This window comes from Dipodomys spectabilis, unplaced genomic scaffold (genome assembly GCF_019054845.1).
Source record: "Dipodomys spectabilis isolate Male_0828 unplaced genomic scaffold, ASM1905484v1 ptg000067l, whole genome shotgun sequence".
Lineage (NCBI taxonomy): Eukaryota > Metazoa > Chordata > Mammalia > Rodentia > Heteromyidae > Dipodomys > Dipodomys spectabilis.
In genome coordinates this window covers 3253340-3258132 of record NW_024870744.1, presented here as the reverse complement: position 1 = coordinate 3258132, position 4793 = coordinate 3253340, and the positions used below count along the sequence as shown (strand labels likewise).

At 62.9% G+C, this 4793-nt stretch overlaps 1 non-coding gene across 1 annotated transcript; it reads right to left on the bottom strand.

The window, feature by feature from the left end:
- Window positions 1-3829: 3829 nt before the first annotated feature.
- Trnar-ccg lies at window positions 3830-3902 on the bottom strand. Its single transcript has one exon. It is a non-coding gene; the product is annotated as a tRNA-Arg (tRNA).
- Window positions 3903-4793: the final 891 nt, after the last annotated feature.

The following is a 4793-nucleotide window of genomic DNA, read 5'->3' as shown; positions in this document are numbered from 1 at the left end:
CATGTGTGTATGCCCATGATTGAGGGCGGCCATGCAGGAGGGGGGGTTGCAGGACGGGCGCGTACCAGCGCTCTGGTCTTAGGATCTCAGCCCCAGCTGGGGCTCCGGCCCTGGGGAGCCCTCCCTCCAGACCCCCCCCCCCTGCTCCTGCCAGTGCCCGGCAAGCTCTGACCAGCCAGGCTGGCTGCAGGGGACAGGCCGGAGCCCCGCCTGGGGGCGCTGAGCCCCCCCCCCCGGCCGTGTGGCTGACCCCAGCGTGGTCACTGGTGGGCCAGTGGAGGACAGACTATGGCTGGGACCCAGCAGACCCCCAGCTCAGAGTTTGGGGTCCTTGGGTAGGGGGGGCCCGAAACTCTGGAAGCTCTCCCCTCCCTCCCTCCCTCCCTCCCTCCCTCCCTCCCTTCTCCCTTCCAAGGCAGGACTGGGTCTCTTGAAATTCTGCACACTAATAAAATTGTAACTAATTTACATGGGAGATGGGAGTGAGAGGGGCCGTTGCCATGGAGACCATCTCCAGGGCCCTGCTGCCTCCGCTCCTGCGGCCGGAGATCAAGAGCATCAAGAGCGCCCTGCACTAGGGGGCTGGGCCCGGCCTCCGCCCCCCTCCCCGCCCCCCCTCCTGTGGGGAGGGCAGGACGGTGCCGGGTCCTCGGACAGGCCAAGGCCGCCCGTCCAGCTCTGGAGGCAGAGGCCCCTCTCCTGATGAGCTTTGCTCCCTCCCTCCATCCCTACTTCCTTCACCCTGGGTCCCCACAGGCCTCCCACAGCCCAGAAGGACACGAGACCCCCCCCTTCCCCCGCAGCACAGCTCACCCCTGGCCCTGGCTCCTGGGGGCGGGGAAGAGACCCCACCCTGGCCTAGCCACACAGAGGCAAAGACCCAGAACTGGGGCAGCTGCGTGGGCCCTAAGCCCTTTACAGGTCACCTCACTTCAGTTCCAAGCAGAAAGGGGGCTGGCCAACACCCAAGTTTTGTAAGTGTTGCTGTTGGAGGCAAAGCCAGGTCTCTTGTCCATGAAAAACATGGGAAAGATGATAAACTGCTGCCACCAAGGCAGCCGAACAAAATAATTTGAACGAAGCAGAGTACATCCATCTGGAGAGGAGGATGAGGGTGCAGAGGGGAATCTGGGCTGGGTTTTGATGGATGAGTAGGAGTTCCCCCAAGGGGAATACTGAGAAGTGTGCTCCAGGTAGGAGGAGCGTGTGCAAAAGCAGAGGGGTGAGAAGCTGCCCTGAAGAGTCGACCACAAGGCCCGTGCTGGAGGGCGGACAGGCCAGCAGGAGCTGCAAGAGAGGCCCTGGGAGTGCTAGTCACTAAGCGAGGATCCGGTATCTGGTAGGTGAAGGGTTAAGAACTGAGATGCAGGCCTGTAATCCTCATCAATCAGGAGGCTGAGATTTGAGAAGTGAGGTTCAAAGCCAGACCAGGCAAAAACGTCCTTGAGACTCTTATCTCCAGTCAACCACTTCAAAGCCGGAAGTGGCGCTGTGGCTCAAGTGGTAGAGCGCTAGCCTTGAGCTGAAGGAGCTGAGGGACAGCGCCCAGGCCCAGAGTTCAGGCCCCACGACCGGACCCCCCCCAAAAAAAAAAACAGATGCTCAGAGCGCCCAGGCCCTGAGTTCAAGCCCAGCAACTGGCACCCACTTGAGGCACCAGGAGAGCGCCCCTGTGTTGGAGGGTCCTGGGCCCATCCCCACCCTGAAGAGGGTCCTGTGCAGGGCAGATTCTGGAGTCCCTCCCTGAACCCAGGACAACTAACACTTCCTGGAGACCGGCGGTCTGGCTCCCACAGCAGCTGTATGCCAGAGGCCGGCTGGTCCCGCCCCCACCCCAGGAAGGGGCTGGCGGAGGCCAGGGACCTCAGGGTCCTGACTCACATCCGGTGGCATCAGAGCCTGCGCTGCTCAGCCTGGCCAGGCCCCGCTGAGGCTCAGCTCAAGGCTATGCGTGAGGGAGGAAGGAAGAAGGGGCGCGGGCCGGGCCTGCCTCCGCTGCCCTGAGGCCCGCTGGGGCTGGAGGGGCAGGAGAAGGGCTGGCAGGGAGGCGGGCATGGTGGAGGTGGGCAGAGGTGAGGGACGGAGCCCTGCTGCAGGAAGACGAGGGTCCTCTCCCCCCCCCCCCCGTGCCCCTCCCCCTCCACTCCAGAAATCTTTTTTTGGCGGGTGGGGGAGGGGACTGAGTTCAGGGCCTTGCACTCAGCTTTTCCAGTCGAGGCTGGTGCTCTACCATTTGAACCACACCTCAGTGTTAGCCTTTTTCCTGGTAAGTTGGAAATAAGAGCCTCTTGGATTTGTCTGTCTAGACGGGCTTTGAGCTTCGATCCTTGGACCTCAGCCTCCTGCGTAGCTGGGATGACAGGGGTGGGCCGCTGCACCTGGCTGGGAAATCTTGAAAATAGAAAATGACAGAGAAGTGACTGACACAAAGAAGTGGGGGGGGTACCCTCTGTCCCACGCTACCCCCCCGGACAGGGACCTGTCCATGCTGTGCACCCAGAGGGGCTCAGACACAGCAGCCCCAGCCCTCAGAATGCTCAAAATCTCCTGTTCAATGATGCTGCAGTAGACGCATTTCCAGCAGCATCTAGAAAGTTCTAGAAGGTGCAAGTGTCTCTAGAACGACACTGTCCAAGTCCACCCTGACCCTCTAAGACTGAATGGGCTGCCCCGGGGAGTGAGGAGCCACGCGCTGGTGGCAGCTGGGCGCCCGCATGGCGCCTTGCTGGACCAGGTGGACGCGGAGGAGGCAGAGGTGGAGCTCCAGCCTGGAGCAGGACACAGAGACCCGCGTGTCCAGCCTGGCCCAGGCCCCCCCCCCCCCCGCTCCTGCCCGGCTGTCCGTGAGTCGCGGAGCTCCCCTGCCTCCCCCCCCACGAGCGGAGCTTTGATGAGCAGTCCCCGCGGCGCGGCGCGGGCCAGGGCGGGCTGGGCATTAGCCCCCACCTTGCCAGGCCGCCGGCTCGCTAATGGCTGTGAAGCGCATTTAGTGCTGAGGCTGCAGCCGGGCTGGGGCGGAGGCTCGGTGACTGCTTCCTCGGGGAAGGATGGCCGGCCAGACGCCGCGGGGGGGGGGGGGGGGGGCTCCCCTCACAGGCAGGGAGCTGCACTGCTGGCTGCTGCCTGGGGCAGGGGACCCTGGGCCTGGCCAAGCTGGGCCCCGGGGCCTGGCCACACCCTCCCTGCCCCTGCCTGAGGCGTGGCCCTGTTATTCCCCACCCCCCCATTTTCTGAGCGCTGTCAGGTGCCCATGGTGGGCAGGGCACCCCACAGAGCCCGCACTAGCAACTGGCCAGCAGCAGCAGTGTGTGCAAGGCGCTTACCTTTCCCAAAGTGGGGATCCAGACTGAGGCTGGGGGGGGGCTGGCCTGGTCTCCTGCCCGTGCCCCTGCCCTGGCACCGCTGCTGGGCTCTGCTTTGGCCGTTGGTCCTGGGTCACAGGGGTAACCGCTCTCACAGGTGTAATTGGGGCCCCCAAATTTGGTCAGTCTCAGCCTCCTGAGTAGCTAGGCTGACAGGTGGGAGCCACGGCCCCCTGCAGGCCTCAACTCTTCTTGCCAGTCTAAGCTCCAGGTTGTGACTCTATGCTTCAGGCTCGAGGATGCGTGCTCCGGCCTGCTCCCACCAGAGCCCCGAAAGCCTCAACAGTATGTGCCTCTTGATCCAGCTGTGCCTGAAGCCCATGTTTGGGTTTCCACCGTGTCATTGCTAGAGGCTGCAGTTCCTATTGGGATTAGATTTTCTGTCTGAAAAACAGGTAAAACACCTTGTTTTAAGTCTACTTTATTGTCCATTTCCATCTTTTTCCTCAACCAAAACTAGTGTCACACGACCCAGATGGGACTCGAACCCACAATCCCCAGCTCCGGAGGCTGATACCTTATCCATTAGGCCACTGGGCCAGCACAGGAGCTGTGTCCTCACACTGTCTTCTTCTGTGACTGGGAGAGTTCAAACAGACAAGAGGAATTCACTGGCTGGGGCCGCGGCGGCTGTTCGTGGGAGGGCGGGTCCTCCCGCGTGCTGGCGGTGTGTAGCATGTGAATGGAGCGGGCTTCGGCTCTGACAGTCCCTCCCCGAGAGCTCGAGGCTGGCCCGGCTCACCTTTGCGCTTCCATTACTTTCTCAGCTGGGCTGGCGAGCTGTGCTAGGGCCAGCCTCCGCACCAGCTTCAGATGTGTGTGTCTTTCCTTTCTCAGCGGTTCATTGGAGATAAGCAGCTCACAGACTTTCCTGCCTGGGCTGGCTTTGAACCGTGGTCTTCAGACCTGTCTCCTGAGCCACTGGCGCCCAGCGCTGTCCTGAGGTCGAGGACGCCGAGGCCTCTCCGGCCTCCTGCAAACCTCACTTCCTCCAGCGGAGTCTCGGGAGTCCAGGAGCCATGGCTTCCTGCTCCGTGGGGCCGCCTGGTCCTGAGCCCAGATGGGAAGGGCAGAGGCGGCGATGGCGCCCTTCCACTGGCTCCTGGATCACCCAAGCCACAAACATCCCCAGCCTCAGTTTCTCCTCTGGGTGCTGTGAAGGGGCCAACTGCTTCCCAGGGCCTTCTGGGACCAGCCCTGAACCCCAGGCAGAGGGAAGCCCCTGGAGGGAGACTTGCCCTTCACACCCTTTTCCTGAACCCCCCCCCACCATCTCATATGCAGCCCCACATTGGTCTGCTCCCCACGCCACCTGTGCCCCGGGCCCCGCAGGCCCCCTCCGCGTGGGCAGGCGGACTGGATGCCCCCGCTGGTCCTTCCTTCCTGCTCATTGATCCAACCTCAGGCTCCCTTCTCCCACAGGCGCTCCTC